The 18,888-nt window shown below is 34.6% G+C and overlaps 1 protein-coding gene across 2 annotated transcripts in view; it reads right to left on the bottom strand.

The window, feature by feature from the left end:
• LOC138308496 (uncharacterized) overlaps positions 1 to 8,400 on the bottom strand; it is a 93,908-nt gene extending 85,508 nt beyond the window's left edge. Inside the window, exon 1 of one of the 2 annotated variants that reach the window (XM_069249503.1) lies at positions 7,603 to 8,400. The gene's annotated coding sequence lies outside the window, so the exon portion shown is untranslated. The remainder of the gene's footprint in view (positions 1 to 7,602) is intronic. The other variant, XM_069249502.1, reaches the window with a different exon arrangement.
• Between the last annotated feature and the right edge of the window lie 10,488 nt (positions 8,401 to 18,888).

Raw genomic sequence — 18,888 nt, forward strand, 5'->3', positions numbered from 1 at the left:
TATCTATTGCGCAAAAATAAATGATTTTCCTGGTAAATTGTATTAATTAGATTTTCAGTTGAAAGTTTGTGTTCATTCTGATATTTTTGTTAATAATACATACATGTACATTGACGCTATGTCTTTGATATCCATGGATGAATGCATGCATCAAATTACTGGATTGTTGGGAAAATCATTGGTATTGTTTTTAATTTCCTGATGTAGAAAAACGCCTTTATATAGTTATATTATACTTTGAAAAATTATGGTTGGTGATGTTACATGTATCTGATGAAAAAGAAATTTATAAAATCTAGTTAACTTTGGTGTACCTTTAATATACATGTGTGATTGTTCCTATGATACTTTTAACAAGATATGCATTTTGTTTTAATTGATAAGATAGATCATTGATTTTTTTATCAAAAATATACATTGTTGTTTAAATTACAGTTTTGTTTTTTTGTTTATGCATGAATACATATTTATACAGAAGTATCCAGGATGATTGAAAAACACAGTAAACAGGTTTATCAGTGTTTTCTTTATTAACATTTACTTCCATGGTTTGAAAAAAAAATCGCTCGCTCGACTTTGAAAGCCTTCACTCCTAAAAATCCCCGATTCCAAATTTTTTCAAAAACAAAAAAAATTCGCTCGCTCGCTCCATTTTCATTTTTCAATTCCCCAAAGAACTACAAATCAATTTGGTGTGGCCTTAGCTGCCACCTCTGTATAACGACCACCTGCTTAATATGACCACTCACTTTCTAAGCATCATCATATTCCTTTTATAACAAAATTTGACCTGTGTATAAAGACCATTTGGCTATTAATTCATTCACCCCTGTAATTCCATTATGGACTGGTCTAGTAATTGATTTAGAAGAGTCTAAAAGTGTCTTCAGGGGTGTATGAGTTAAGACACCTGTTGACTTTTTTTGTCCCTTCAGTGACCTTTATAGACAGGTTTGAATGTATTCTAATTATAATTTGAAAAAAATAGATACATTTAGATAAGATTTAGCAAGAATACTTCTAAAGTAAAACAGATCAGCACATGCTGATATAATCCAAATCAGCCTTACTAACCGCCGGAGTAACATGTGTTTGTCGTGATGCGCCCGGCTTTCAGCATTAATTGTATGCATGCAGAACCCTAATCAATAGTTTGGGTCATTTCCATGATAATATACAAGTACATTGTACCAAATTATCTTCATATGAATTGACTGCATCATTAGCCGTTTATAATATAATGATCACATTATTTCACAGTAAATATGTCTGTTCTAGCTTCTCTCCTACAACACGACGCCATTTTGACTGCGAGGGCCTAAAGCATGTTGAGAACGATGCCCCCAGTTGATTCCACTTCAATAATTCTTAATAAAACATTTCTGTGTTTCAGCGCGGCACAATAGCACTGAGAATTAATTTGAAATTGAACTGGGGATAATCAGCCAACATAGTGATAGATAGCATTGTGAAATGGGGAGGCTGAACGAAAGAAGCCAAAGAAAAATGGGGCCATCACAGTTTCATCTCAAGAAAACAAAAAACTAGAAGTAGGGTAAAAAAACCTGCCATGTATCACAGAATACATTATAAATTAGCTTCCCCATTAGAACTGAGAACTTCATTTGAATGATTAAAAGTTTCTTTCTGTCGTTAGTTAAAAAAAAAAAAACTGTTTCATTGTGATGTAGTTCATTCTGTGCGACATAATACACAAAGTCTATTGTTGGTGCTTTAATATCAGTCAGAGTGGCTATGACATAGTTAAGTTTGACACTTTAGATGGTTTATTGAATCAACTTAGTCTTGTTTAACATCATATACATGGTAAATTATTATGATGCATTAGGTTTTGGAGACAGAGGAAAGCTAAGGAACCCTGAGGAACACCATCAACCTAAACTAAAGTGCCCAAAAATGCCCAAATCGAGCTTCAACTCACAGCTTAGAGGACTGACATGGCTATAAGGAGATAATTAATTGGTAGAACATTAGGCTGAGGACACTTTAGTACATAAGAATACTACATTATGTTATATGCAAATTAATAACATATGCAGTAGGGTAGAATACATATCCCCATAAAACAAAGGTCCAAGATTTATTTAATACCTAATATTGATGAAACTTTAAAGAGAAAATATTAATTTATCAATATTTGAATTTAAATTTTGTAACAGCCACATACACATGAATAACACCTCGAAATCAAGGCTGAAGCATATAGTACACATTGTACTTCTCTCTGCAAATCACCTTAGTAAACAATATACTTGTAGCTTTCCACCCTCTACTCAACAATTCACCACGAAATATGTTATTGTAATCAAAACTGTATTTTTGCTCGTTGATGTTCAGCGCTAGAGCATTATATTGTAATTCTTTACTAGATATGTATATTAAAACCAGTTTCCTTGGAGTAAATCAAGACATTTCCTCTAATCTAGACATGTACATAGACTCCGATGTGATTTCAGGAACATCTGTGGGATAATTGTTACGCTCTGTTGCTATATAGTACAATCTTATCCTATTTTACAGACCAGATTTTGATATTTATGTAATACACACAGACCTCTGGGCTGTACTGCACCTACAGGTCACAGGGGGATGTGTCTGCACCTACAGGTCACAGGGGGATGTGTTTCTGCCTTTGATATTGTGTACAGTGCATGTAACTTTTGTGTATGACATAAGCTCACACAACAGGTGGTATTTGAATTAAATCTCAAAGTAAGCTCTGAAATTTATAAGCTGATATTTTTTATTCGTGTTCTATAAATGAAAATATTATAATCCTCAGATTTTCAATCATACATTTTCTACTTAAAGGAAATGTCAGAACATATGTTGTTTAATTATTCTATGGCAAATTAGTCTGGACATCAAACCCAATTCTTTTACTGCAACTGTATGAAGGTTCTAGCTCTGACCTGATTAAATTGGATGGCTGTACAGGGCTTAGTGCTTAAGATCTCCTGAAATATTACCACAAAACACACCTTTTAGTCCCTGCAAGTTTGAATCCCATGTGGGGCAGTTGCCAGGTACTGACTGCTGGTTGATGGTTTTTCTCCAGGTACTCTGGCTTTCCTCCACCTTCTTAACCTGACATGTACATACATGACCCTGGATAGCTGGATGTAAAAACCAAACCATGGAACCATAATTTTTGACCTTTGAATAAATTATAATTCATATATTGTAAAACCACTTCAATTTCATGTCTAGGTAAAAGTAGATGTCCTTATTAAAAGTTTCATGGAAAAGTATATTTTGAATTTCATCTCATCTGAAGAAAAGGAAAATTCCATTAATTTAAAGATTGGATCCTAGCTATGATCCCCAATGCAACAATTAAGAAATGATATGCCACCAAACTACGTCTCTTGTTTATCTTTAGGCTCTCTAGCTTTCCCTGATTTCCCTCAATTTATGGACCTAGATTGGCCACAAGACCTTAAGTTGTCGATAAGACTTTCTCAGTAAAGTTCTTAACTAGATTATCTCCCCCTAGTTTGAAACTTAGGAATCAGACAAGTAGTAGAGAAAAAAAATCAAGCTAAATTTTTGTGTGATTATTTCAATATTCTAGAGACTGGTGGTCGGTCTATTTTGGACCTTGCATGTGGTTAAATGACCCGAAGTCTTAACAGGACATAATACCAAGTCTTATTATCACCACTGTATGGATTATCTGCCCTGACCGATTGACCGAAGCATTAGTAGTTATTGATACACCAGTGATGTCCACATAGATCTGGTCTGACCTGTTAATGAGGACCAGACATATCTCCTAGTCTGTAAGGAGAGAAGCTAATTAATATAAACCATCATGGTTATAGAAACACAAGATCTCAACTGGGAATACATCTTTACTATATAGCCATGATATCTATACTATATAGCCATATCTAAACCTGCTGGTGTGTCTTACTGTCACTTATAAATATTATAAGAACTATGTCTATGTATAACATATACACTATCACCGGTTTGCTTTACCTAAACCCTATATATATACCCAGTTGGTCCAAGCTCATGTTGCCATACTCATACTGTCATTTCATAAATATAAGAACTATGTCCATGCATGTATAACATATACACAGTCAATTACACTATCTAAAAGTCGCAATTAAATAATCTATGATGTCATAATTAATATATACATGGACAAGTCGATCATCTCATTGTCTTTAGAGTCCACTTATGAGGAGATTGGACTAACTGTTCGCATTTTAAGTAAGCCAATAGGCAATTTGCAAAGAAAATTAAATAAAGAATCCAGTGTATAAGCGGTAACTTTAATTTTTACAATATTGTTCAAAGACCTGAAGTACCAAAATAAAAAGTAAACCATCACAAACATCATCAAATGTACAGCATATGACTCTATACACTGGGATAAACAAACTCTCGGGTCATGTTAAATTATTTCTCACATTGATCACCGGTAAAGAAGCCAAAGCACATCAAACATGAATTGGAATGTCTGCATCGCACATACAGTAATGAAACAACAGATAAAAGGGATAGCTCTAATTAAACAACTCCCAACTGTCCTGAAGGATGGACAGCTTCATCTATAAACTCAAAAATTCCTGTATAAAAAATGACGCCAAATTGTGTTGTAACCTATGAGTATCTCGGAAGATTATATTATGCTTCATTAAATATTGATAAAAATTCAATATGTAGATGTAAACAAGGAAAATTTGCATTATTTGTGAATTCTGTGTTAAGCTGAGTTGATGAAACTAATCCAAGATCAAACGCCTAAGGACATTTAAATTAGCATTAAAGAGAGAGAGTCTTGTCTCTGTTTGCCACAGTTACAAATCCCTAGCCTAAGGCCTTGTCTCTCTACTCCGTAATCAGAAGTGGCGGCATATCTCTGCTTCATCCGTGATCCCGATAATAGTAGATATTGATGTTTGCTGTGAGGACTTGTGTGATGTCCCAATATCAAATAGCACACCTGAATATCTATGTACGATCTCTGCCTGGGTATATTAAAACCTCCTGATTAATGTATGACCTGTTCTCCTCCCAGGGGGCAGAGCGATACAGCTTCCTCACCTGTGAGGCACAGCTCAATGATCAGATGATCAAGGCTTGGATGATGTTGATGATGCTGAACAATACTAGGCAAACACACATATACGATAATTCAGAGCATCAACTGATAGGTCTTAGTCTTGATGAAAGCAGGGGAAGTGTTTCAGTTTTCAATATAAATACTAGATTACCATGATAATAAAGGTAGCTATAGTTACCAGGGTAGTGTTCAGTATCACACTCTAAAAACACATATTGTAGAACTTAAAATTTGTATCATTGTTTTTTTTCTTTTTTTTTTCTTTTTTTGAGGTCTTCCAATTTTTATGTCAACAATTAGATCTCTTACTTAATTTAGAAGTTGTACGATGTATCATCACTTTGATAATTTAACTTTTTCTTTTTAGCAATCAACTATTCATATTTATACATGTGCTGTACAACGAATAACATTATAATATATTACTACCTATAGTTTCAAAGCATTGCTAATTACTATATTATTCCAATATCATGAAAATGGTTTAATATTTTAAACTCAATTCAACTTTATTGCTTCCTTACATCCATACAAAAGGGATTGATAGCAAAACATGTACATAACACACAGTAGATCAAAACAACAACTTAAACATTTATCAAGCCAGCTTTCCTCAGTTCAAATGACTTTTTAACAAAGAGGCCTAAATCCGGCAGAAGTTTTAGATCATTAGAAGACAAGAGTCATATCAAATTTTTAAAATCTGTTAAATGGTGGTTAATTACATCTTTATGACTATTAAAGAAAATGGTTCTCACTGTAGAGTTAACGGAAAATTAAAAATGAAGTGGATTTCATCCTCAATTTTTACAAAATTTTCGTAACCGCTGAGATCGGGGAATCTTTTTTATCCTACCCACCTCGATTTCTAAATTGCTAATACGCAGTTTTACGAGAAATTTTCTTAATTCAAAATCCTTAATAAAAAAAAATTCTTCCTTATAGGTTTGTTTAAATTTACTATATAAAAAAGTTTTATTGTTTATTATCTGAATTTTTTATCCTAGTTGTAAAAATGGCTTTGAATGTACCTTGTAACGATTTCTTGAATAATAGTTTCAAATTACGTTTAAACGTCGTACTAGGATTGGCATTTTCAAAGTTATAAGAAATCATATTTCCTTTATGATATTAGAAACATAGGAAAATCAAGAATACGTTCCATTTGCATGTATAATTTTACTGACAGCCAGTGCTTCTTTCACTAGGACGTTGTCTTTTAGTGAGATCCTTCTTAAATAGCATAAAGCTTGTGTATTTATGAAACAATCTAAAGTAAACTGTCCTAATTCAGCCCTGGAAGCCATATTCAATGCATGCAGCATACTTTCTAACAACCAGAGCCATTTTGCAAAATTTCAAATTAATTTGCTCAAATGGTGTTTTATCAATTAAGGAAAATGGGTCATTCAAACAATGCCTTGTTCGAGCAAGCTCTTTTACTAACATTTGCTATCTTGCTATAATAATCAGCATACCAAATTTCAGAGGTATACGTCATTTTCAATAAACAATTTAAATACCAGAATTAATGGTCCCTGATTTTGCAATTCCCAAAGTTTATTAAAACTGAGGGTTTAGATAGACAAAAATAATAATAATTTCTTACCTAAGAAAAATAATGCTTTCTACTCAATTTATTCTAAATTAAATAAAAATTTGTTTAAATATCTAAATATAATTTTGAAGATTTTATATGGTTATATCACAAACTAGCTAAAATTTCATTATTAAAGGAACTGATACTTTTGTGACCATGTCTTGTAACACAAAAAAATCACTAAAAATTTATGTTGGCATCTCTGTATTAAACTCTGGCGGCCTTACATTAATTGGCAGAGTAGAATAATTTCTTAAATATTAATACTGATGAACAATACCATGATGGCAATGTTGATGATGTTGTCAGATGATGATGATGAATATTGGACTGGGTTTTATTCATCCGAGTAGATCTAATGTCATCTGAATCTATCCATTGTAGTCTACAGTTTTATATTGATTGACAATGCTGATGAGTGATGACTTCAGTTCTAAACAAATTAGTAAACCAGATAAATTATTTTGTCATCTATTCAACAAACACAGAGATGACAGGCACAGCGGAATCCCGTACAAAACATGTCTATTTGATATTCCGGCGACTTCGCGAGTCCAGAATTTTTTTCTCTGCCTCAGTCCTCAAGCGAAAAATCTGAATGATTGGTAAATATTCCGGGATGAGCTTGGTTTCGGGGCTTTGTCAGTGTAAATGGGTTAGCGCTGGAGACTGAATTTGCCTCCAGAAAGGCGATAATTTGCAAATAGATGAATACATGTCATCGGCGATGATCGTCTGTTGACTGGGTGATTAGTAGCACAGCGAGACAAAATCCTTCGCGAGAGCAGAATACACACGGCCGTATTGCCGTCTGCATTTTCACTGTTTTCTAAAATTCTGGGAAATCAATACCATAATATGGACATCTAAGATAGGTAAAATAAACATATAAAGTACGTACTCACCTATTTCATGTCGATAAATCCGTTAAATCTCACAAAATCATAGTTTAAGCAGAACAATTAGCTTTCCATCAATCTCCCATCTTCAGCAACTTTGTTTGTGTAATGTAAGAAACGAACCCGGATGTAAATTATCCGGAAAGCCAAACCGTGTATTTTCAATAACACTTTAGTGTTCCTGTTTTGCTCGGTTTAAAATTTGATTTCAATAAAAATATTTTCTGTGTATACATTCTTTGAAATCCTAAAATTTGATAAAACTGTACTGTATGGACATTAGCATCCGACTTCTTTTTTTTCCGGAGAAATCCTCATATGCAACTCTTTGTTATAACCTATTCTGTTGTTCCGGTATAAGAATTTAATTTAGGTGTTCGAGGCCTGACAGGGACAGGTGTTTTTATTTTTATGATATTTTTTTTCATTTTAATTTTTTTATTTTTTTTAACAACGCGTTTTATTTCATTGTAGTCATTTGTTGAGAAATTTTGTCGTTTTATCAAAAAAAATTACTTTTATTTATGAAAGATGAATCAGATTTACTATTAAATGCATCCTCGGTAACCATGGCGATATATACACTAACGTTGATAAGTGTAGCGTAGTGTAGTGCGATCACCCGTGGGTCTCCGACGATGTATTAAATGTAATACTTTTTCCAATTTCATTTTTTATTATTAATTTGAAAATAGCATTTGACATTGCATCATAAATGAAATTTAGATTATCTAAATTGTATACTGCTTTACGATATTTACATACTGGTATATTAGTGTCACAATGTGTAATCACACTCTCTATCACTCTAATTACTGTACAATTAGAGATTGTGCCAGAATATAGAAGTTATAAATGGCAGCGAGCACAAATGTACAATTATCTAAGTTGATAGTTAAACTCCCTGTTATAATATATGACTTGTCTTTTTATAAAGAAACAACAAAGTGATAACTAAGATGTAATAGCAACAATCGCGACAACAGAATAAAGATAATAGTAACTCTGTAGATTTAATTAGTAGTTTATAGAAATTGATCAATATGCATCAATTTCACTATTACAAGGTTTAAACCCAAATATCTTGTAATAGAAATACTCAAGGCTTTTAAACCACCGTGTTTGCAATAAACACAACTATTTACAGAAATTGTTGCTGATCTGAGGTAAGTATCTGAGGGTCAATATCTCAATGGGGTACATTTGTCGTCCTCGGTGTTTTTATCTTTAATTAAATAAATCACATAATTATTAAATTTATTAAATCATTTAGAATAGTTTCAATGGTTAAATTATGCTAAATAATGCAAAAATTTTGAATAATTTTGAAGAAATAGAAATTTTATGTATCAAAAATGCAAAATATCCATAACGGTAACATATCAAAAATTATGTAACATATGTTCCAATTTCTTGCAGAAAATTATATTTTTTTTCTTGAGGGATTTATTCAAATACTTGTATCTGTGTAGAAAAAAATATTAGACAAATCTTTTATGTAAACTATCTAATCTAAATGATTAATGTTGTTTTTGCCAGTTTACATTGAAATTGTGTCCTGAGATACTGTGTCCATTACCGTTTCGAAGCTAAAAATCCGGATATTTTCTTTCCAACCACCGTTTTTTGTATTTCGCACCTTTCAAACTTTTGTTAGACTATGTTTTTTAATTGTCATATTGCATTTTTAGAAATAAAACACAAGTATTAGGTCATAGTTGTGTTTTTTTCTGTTTTGTGTCTTTTTGATTTTCTTAAACCTACCAGCCAACAAGGCAAAAACCCCCCCCCCCCCCAAAAAAAAAAAAACACACACACAAGAAAATAAACACAATGTTTTGCTAAGAAATTAAATATATTTGGGGTTCAAATTGATACTGGTTTTGTACATTTTTCTACAAAAATAAGTTATTTCATTTCAACTGATCAAATTTAGAAAAGAGTTTGCTTTTTATAGATTTTATATCTATGGAAATTGTAGGAAACATTACTTACTCTGTTACACACCTCTTTTATTGCCCAGTTCGGAAAAAAAATGTTTGTGTTTGTTTTTCAATCAAGAGATTTAAAACTTACCAGCACGCGGACGCAAAACAGAAAAAAACACAACTATGTCTTAATGGTTAAGTTAACTTTATGTGTTTGCAAAGCATAATGTATCTTTACCGTTATTAGTTTGCCTGTTTCTCTTTTGAAATAGAAATATTTTCTCTATGTTCAGATTGATTATGTAGATGAAAAGTTAAGATAAAAGGTTACAGAGTGCTGTCAATTGCTTTTAGCGTGTTAGAGACATCGATCTTTTAGGTTGATGTCCACTCCCATTACGGTCTTTCCCGTAACATTTACTGTACCGAAGTCGTCATTGTAACGGTATGGACAAATTGTAACGGTGTAGGACATAGTAAAATACACACATTTCTCGGAATTTAATTGTTAAATAGATATATTGAGATCTGATACTTTTACTTGATAAGGAAATTATTTGTTTTATGTACTTTGTATTTGTAATTTCCATCAATTCCGTAGCGACTTTGTCCTTCCCGTTACACGGGGTCTTTAGCGTTACACTCACGTCCATTACAGTGTGGCCACTTAAGCCAAAAGTTTTATCAAAATAATTGCAATAGCTCAATAAAATGTTATAATTTAGTTGCATTTTGTATTTTCCTTTATGATGAAAAATAAATTTTAAGAAAGAGAAACGTTTTAAAACAATTTTATTAAAATTATTTGTGGTAAAACTAACCAATATTTAGTCTCTTAAAATCCTACATGCAAAAAAAAAATGGCAGTCGTATTAAATTCAAGAAAAAAACATCACATCAGTATAAGAATCTTTCTGTAGTTGTTGATGAAATGTAGAATTAAGATAACATCCTTATTTAAACAGATATGTATTATGTTTCTTGTATCCATTTCTCGTAACGGTGACGGATATTTTAATGTTACTTTGACGTCATTATTTTGACGTCAATTTACGACGTCAAGCTCGTAAATTTGTAGCTATTATCTATGATGCAAACTTTGTCCTGTAAGTCATGATCAATTTTTGTAGCTGTTTCTCACGACGCGATTTAAAAAAAAAAATCATTTTGTCCCTTATTAAGATATTGACGCTACTACGACGTCATCACAATGGTTTTAAAATATACATAAATTACCAAATTAATTAAGACTAATGAAATGAACAAGCACATTTTCTGATCTTGAAAACCAAAATAGCTTTTAAGCAAGAAAGAAATCTTTATTGAAGCACTGGTTGGTTAAAGGGAGATAATACCTAAATCTCCCAATTCCTCCTTAAGAACTATGCATATGTTGCGAAAAAAGACTTATATATAGAAACTTTTTTGTGCTCAACACATTCTTCATTTTTATCATATGTGAATTTTAAAAAAAGTTTTGAAAAGTACTGCTTATAACATTATATATGAGAAAATAACATTCTATGGGCTACATTTCACATCTTATAATACAGACAACATTCATTCAAAATTCTATTTAAAATCAAATATTATTTGATCCTCGACAAATTTTATTGCACTTACGATAAGATGAACATCAATACAATGATTGTAAATTTGATTTGCTTGGACTGTTTTCGATTTATGAAAGTTGCTTCCCTTCGTCCACCGTGACTTGTGGCTCAATCTGATTAAAATACAGATCATCATTATACAGTTCGTTATCCGTAACGTAGTGTATAATGGTGATATTGTGAATATCGATTCATATGTGTGAAGTTTGGTGAAAAATTCAAGGTTCAGAAGAAATGTAGCCACTAGCTGGAGTGCTGACAACGTACGGTTTTTAGCTCACCTGGCCCGAAGGGCCGGTGAGCTTATGTCATGGCGTGGCGTCCGTCGTCCGTCGTCCGTCCGTCCGTCCGTCGTCCGTCTGTCCGTCAACATTTCCTTTAAATCGCTACTAGTCATAGAGTTCTGCATGGATTGTAACCAAATTTGGCCACAAACATCCTTGGGGGAAGGGGAACAGAACTTGTATAAATTTTGGCTCTGGTCCCTCGGGGGCAGGAGGGGCGGGGCCCAATAGGGGAAATAGAGGTAAATCCTTTAAATCGCTACTAGTCATAGAGTTCTACATGGATTGTAACCAAATTTGGCCACAAACATCCTTGGGAGAAGGGGAACAGAACTTGTATAAATTTTGGCTTTGACCCCCCAGGGGCAGGAGGGGCGGGGCCCAATAGGGGAAATAGAGGTAAATCCTTTAAATCGCTACTTGTCCATGAGTTCTGCATGGATTGTAACCAAAATTAGCCACAAACATCCTTGGGGGAAGGGGAACAGAACTTGTATAAATTTTGGCTCTGATCCCCCAGGGGCAGGAGGGGCGGGGCCCAATAGGGGATATAGAGGTAAATCCTTTAAATCGCTACTAGTCATAGTGTATTGAATGGAATGTAACCAAATTTGGCCACAAACATCCTTGGGGGAAAGGGAACAGAACTTGTATAAATTTTGGCTCTGGTCCCCCACGGGCAGGAGGGGCGGGGCCCAATAGAGGAAATAGAGGTAAATCATTTAAATCGCTACTAGTCATAGAGTTCTGCCTGGAATGTAACCAAATTTGGCCACAAACATCCTTGGGGGAAGGGGAACAGAACTTGTATAAAGTTTGGCTCTGGCCCCCCAGGGGCAGGAGGGGCGGGGCCCAATAGGGGAAATAGAGGTAAATCCTATAAATCGCTACTTGTCGTAGAGTTCTGCCTGGAATGTAACCAAATTTGGCCACAGACATCCTTGGGGGAAGGGGAACATAACTTGTGTAAATTTTGGCTCTGACCCCCTGGGGGCAGGAGGGGTGGGGCCCAATAGGGGATTTAGAGGATAATATTAAAATTCCTTCAGAAAGGAAACAATGAACCTGTATTCAGAACATTACTTGGCATTACAAACCAGGTGAGCGATACAGGCCCTCTGGGCCTCTTGTTTTTCTCCCTAGACTTTCTGGACTATTCCTTATTTTTCTAGCCTTTCCTATACATTTGACACACTAAACTTTTATTTCGTTCTCATTTGTCTTGTCAGTAACACAAAGAAGCTGTAAGAGACACGACTAGGGGTAGCGTTGTTGTTAGCCCGCTAAACCTGCCTATATTATGAGGCTTTTTAATTGATTATTTTTGCATCATATATAGACTATATATTAGGCAAAAAAAAAAAAAAAAAAAAAAAAAAAAACTAATAATATAGGCAGATTTAGCAGACTACGTTGCTGTAACTCTGTCCAGTTTTGACTCTATATTGGTGTAGAAGATATCGTCGGTGAAACAATGGACACTTACTCTGGGGAGAATGTGTTCCTGTTTATTTAACTTACACATGCATATGCGGTTTAGATATCAATAATTAACATTAATCTTTGCTTGGTCTTTCTTATTTAAATTTAACTTACATAAATTACCTGTTACCATTGCATGTGCTGCTATATAGTTTTAAATGAAATTTGTTGTTACTTTAATGCAATTTTCGAATTTAATTTGTCTGTTTTACTTGAATGTTTTGTATGTTTATTTTGTTATCTTAGATTTTTTATCGCAATAATAGCACTGCTACAGTGTTAATGTCAACTTCTTATACAATATGCGACTATAAATACATATGATTGTCTCTTGCATCTTGGGCGTCCTATTGACAGCCAGGCTTATTTAAGGACGGCCTCCCGTGAATACAGCATGTTGCGTGTTTTGGGAGACAACTGCACTCTGTTCGTGTGGTGGCTCTTTGTGATAGTGAAATTCCCCCTTTTATAGTGCTATACTATGATCTCACTAAAGCATGCCGCCAGAGACACGGAAAATGCACAGCCCATCACATTATACTGACAACAGGTAAACCAGTCGTCCCACTCCATGTAACTACCACTGTTACAGACTATATTGTGTCTCGACCAGGGGACAGAACTCAGAGCCCTCCTTACAGGGGCAAGCGCTCAATAGAAGGCCAAAAGTGAGGTGTTATGAGAAACGTTAGGAAGACAAATAAAATCCTAAATTTAGTCGCCATTTAAGACATTTTCTCTTAAACCACGTAATTTATTCTTCTTCAAAATTGTTATAATTACTTACGTATTTTTATTATATAATATTTGATAAATAATGAAGTGGTTCTGCTATTAGAATTTTGTCTCTCATAAGTGGGCGTGGCCCAACGTGTCTAAGGGTTTAAATGGTGGTAGAACGAATACACATACCCGGCCTACTATACCGTCAGGCCGGGTAAGAAATATAATGGTGCCTACTTGTATGTGTCCTAGTGGAGCACTGACTCAGAAAATCACTCGGGTGCAATTTTCTATATTTTCGAATTATTTTATGCGTATACATTATTTCTGTCCAAAACAAACAAATCGACCAATCTTATTATCTACCATACCGCCCATGGCCACAAGACGTCAAGTTCGTAATTTCTAGACTTGTCGTCTGATTTTCCTTAAGAAAAAACAACCTTCATACCGGCTAGTATCTACATGCATATGTGAAAAAATGTCTCACTATGAATTTTATATTTGATACAGTTCAGATTTGTTTCCTTGGTAAGTGATATAAAACAAGTAATATAAAATGCATACAAACGTTTTAATAATTATTTGCATAATTATATCTTTGTTCCATTAGCAGTAATAGACACCAATTGTAGCTCTGAAGACGACACCATTTTCAGTAGGCTAAATGTCTTTTGAGCTACAATATTGCAGCTAGTATGGTGGATATCATCAATGGATGGGTAGACACTTGTCTTTCTGGATAACTAATCAAAATCACCCGTCTATGCTTGAGAGAAGTCAAGCACAAAACAATATATGTTTTGAAACCTCTTTGACTCCCAAAATCTGTAAAAGTTTCAATTGACAATTTTATTTAGCTATTTAATTGTTAAATTTTAAAAGTGTGGTAGTTGTGTGCCATTGCAGATGTAGTTGCCATGGTAACCATAAAAAATATGGATAAATTAAGCAAATTTGAAAATCTGGTCAATTGGTTACCAATGTATCTAAAGTATCTACATGTTCTTAGTACATATTAAGTGTGTTAATGCGCTGTATTGATTTAAAGAAAAAAAAAACATAATAAAAATAGGCCAAAAATGACAACAGTTTCACATTCGCTTCATATATGCATAGTTTTGACTACCATATACGTGATGATTGGATTTCTACTACTAATAAAAAAAATATAAAAAAGACCACTTCCACAGATGAATCAGGTTTATATTAAATACAACAACTTCATACATGTAACACTTAATGATTTGACAATTGACGGACTTGGGGACCAATGACGGCCCTATTTAGTTATCATTTATATTGATCTTTACTTTATCAAGGTTGCTCTGATCACATTTAGTTCGGTTTGGTATTATACAGCATGTTAGTATCATCTATAAACAGGGACATGTTGACAATACATCCCTGCCATCATTATCAGAATATGTCTACTCACGAAATGATTAGAAAGTTCCAAACCAGAAAAGAACATGTTTGGTTATACAGGAGCTTGATAGGCCTTGGCAAACCTTGTCTTCGTTACTCTGTACGATTTTCTGGTGTTTATCTGATAGAAGCCATGGGTAACTGTCAGGTATAACACAAAACACAGAATCCCCTTTCCTCCTAAGTATATGACTTCATTTAACCAATAAATGCTCTCTGACATTCTCTCTGTCTACTTTGTGTGTCTCTGTCATTTTGAACCACTACTTTGTGTGTCTGTCATATTGAACCACTACTTTGTGTGTCTCTGTCAATTTGAACCACTACTTTGTGTGTCTGTCATATTGAACCACTACTTTGTGTCTCTGTCATTTTGAACCACTACTTTGTGTGTCTGTCATATTGAACCACTACTTTGTGTGTCTCTGTCAATTTGAACCACTACTTTGTGTGTCTGTCATTTTGAACCACTACTTTGTGTGTCTGTCATATTGAACCACTACTGTGTGTCTCTGTCATTTTGAACCACTACTTTGTGTGTCTGTCATATTGAACCACTACTTTGTGTGTCTCTGTCATTTTGAACCACTACTTTGTGTGTCTCTGTCATTTTGAACCACTACTTTGTGTGTCTGTCATTTTGAACCACTACTTTGTGTGTCTGTCATTTTGAACCACCACTTTGTGTGTCTCTGTCAATTTGAACCATCTTTGTGTGTCTGTCATTTTGAACCACTACTTTGTGTGTCTGTCATTTTGAACCACTACTTTGTGTGTCTGTCATTTTGAACCACTACTTTGTGTGTCTGTCATTGAACCACTACTTTGTGTGTCTGTCATTTTGAACCACTACTTTGTGTGTCTGTCATTTTGAACCACTACTTTGTGTGTCTCTGTCATTTTGAACCACTACTTTGTGTGTCTGTCATTTTGAACCACTACTTTGTGTGTCTGTCATTTTGAACCACTACTTTGTGTGTCTCTGTCATTTTGATTTTTCCACCACTACTTTGTGTGTCTGTCATTTTGAACCACTACTTTGTGTGTCTCTGTCATTTTGAACCACTACTTTGTGTGTCTGTCATTTGAACCACTACTTTGTGTGTCTCTGTCAATTTGAACCACTACTTTTGTGTCTCTGTCATTTTGAACCACTACTTTGTGTGTCTGTCATTTTGAACCACTACTTTGTGTCTCTGTCATTTTGAACCACTACTTTGTGTGTCTCATTTGAACCACTACTTTGTGTCTCTGTCATTTTGAACCACTACTTGTGTGTCTCTGTCATTTTGAACCACTACTTTGTGTGTCTGCTTTTGAACCACTACTTTGTGTGTCTCTGTCATTTTGAACCACTACTTTGTGTGTCTCTGTCATTTTGAACCACTACTTTGTGTGTCTCTGTCATTTTGAACCACTACTTTGTGTGTCTCTGTCATTTTGAACCACTACTTTGTGTGTCTGTCATTTTGAACCACTACTTTGTGTGTCTGTCATTTTGAACCACTACTTTGTGTGTCTGTCATTTTGAACCACTACTTTGTGTGTCTGTCATTTTGAACCACTACTTTGTGTGTCTGTCATTTTGAACCACTACTTTGTGTGTCTCTGTCATTTTGAACCACTACTTTGTGTGTCTCTGTCATTTTGAACCACTACTTTGTGTGTCTGTCATTTTGAACCACTACTTTGTGTGTCTGTCATTTTGAACCACTACTTTTGTGTGTCTGTCATTTTGAACCACTACTTTGTGTGTCTCTGTCATTTTGAACCACTACTTTGTGTGTCTGTCATTTTGAACCACTACTTTGTGTGTCTGTCATTTTGAACCACTACTTTGTGTGTCTCTGTCATTTTGAACCACTACTTTGTGTGTCTGTCATTTTGAACCACTACTTTGTGTGTCTGTCATTTTGAACCACCACTACTTTGTGTTGTGTCTGTCATTTTGAACCATACTTTGTGTGTCTGTCATTTTGAACCACTACTTTTGTGTGTCTGTCATTTTGAAACCATTACTTTTGTGTGTCTGTCATTTTGAACCACTACTTTGTGTGTCTCTGTCATTTTGAACCACTACTTTGTGTGTCTGTCATTTTGAACCACTACTTTGTGTGTCTCTGTCATTTTGAACCACTACTTTGTGTGTCTGTCATTTTGAACCACTACTTTGTGTGTCTCTGTCATTTTGAACCACTACTTTGTGTGTCTGTCATTTTGAACCACTACTTTGTGTGTCTCTGTCATTTTGAACCTCTACTTTTGTGTGTCTGTCATTTTGAACCACTACTTTGTGTGTCTCTGTCATTTTGAACCACTACTTTGTGTGTCTCTGTCATTTTGAACCACTACTTTGTGTGTCTCTGTCATTTTGAACCACTACTTTGTGTGTCTCTGTCATTTTGAACCACCTACTTTGTGTGTCTGTCATTTTGTCATTTTGTGTTCTGTCATTTTGAACCACACTTTGTGTGTCTGTCATTTTGAACCACTACTTTGTGTGTCTCTGTCATTTTGAACCACTACTTTGTGTGTCTGTCATTTTGAACCACTACTTTGTGTGTCTGTCATTTTGAACCACTACTTTGTGTGTCTCTGTCATTTTGAACCACTACTTTGTGTGTCTGTCATTTTGAACCACTACTTTGTGTGTCTGTCATTTTGAACCACTACTTTGTGTGTCTCTGTCATTTTGAACCACTACTTTGTGTGTCTTTGTGTGTCTGTCATTTTGAACCACTACTCTGTGTCTGTTATTTTGAACCACAACTTTGTGTCTGTCATTTTGAACCACTACTTTGTGTGTCTGTCATTTTGAACCACTACTTTGTGTGTCTGTCATTTTGAACCACTACTTTGTGTGTCTGTCATTTTGAACCACTACTTTGTGTGTCTGTCTGTCATTTTGAACCACTACTTTGTGTCTCTGTCATTTTGAACCACTACTTTGTGTGTCTGTCATTTTGAACCACTACTTTGTGTGTCTGTCATTTTGAACCACTACTTTGTGTGTCTGTCATTTTGAACCACTACTTTGTGTGTCTGTCATTTTGAACCACTACTTTGTGTGTCTGTCATTTTGAACCACTACTTTGTGTGTCTGTCATTTTGAACCACTACTTTGTGTGTCTGTCATTTTGAACCACTACTTTGTGTGTCTGTCATTTTGAACCACTACTTTGTGTGTCTGTCATTTTGAACCACTACTTTGTGTGTCTGTCATTTTGAACCACTACTTTGTGTGTCTCTGTCATTTTGAACCACTACTTTGTGTGTCTGTCATTTTGAACCACTACTTTGTGTGTCTGTCATTTTGAACCACTACTTTGTGTGTCTCTGTCATTTTGAACCACTACTTTGTTTGTGTGTCTGTCATTTTGAACCACTACTTTGTGTGTCTGTCATTTTGAACCACTACTTTGTGTGTCTCTGTCATTTTGAACCACTACTTTGTGTGTCTGTCATTTTGAACCACTACTTTGTGTGTCTGTCATTTTGAACCACTACTTTGTGTGTCTCTGTCATTTTGAACCACTACTTTGTGTGTCTCTGTCATTTTGAACCACTACTTTGTGTGTCTCTGTCATTTTGAACCACTACTTTTGTGTCTCTGTCATTTTGAACCACTACTTTTGTGTGTGAACCCTGTTTGTTTTGTCATTTTGAACCACTACTTTTGTGTGTCTGTCATTTTGAACCACTACTTTGTGTGTGTCTGTCATTTTGAACCACTACTTTGTGTTCTGTCATTTTGAACCACTACTTGTGTGTCTCTGTCATTTTGAACCACTACTTTGTGTGTCTCTGTCATTTTGAACCACTACTTTGTG

Source organism: Argopecten irradians, chromosome 15, assembly GCF_041381155.1.
Source record: "Argopecten irradians isolate NY chromosome 15, Ai_NY, whole genome shotgun sequence".
Lineage (NCBI taxonomy): Eukaryota > Metazoa > Mollusca > Bivalvia > Pectinida > Pectinidae > Argopecten > Argopecten irradians.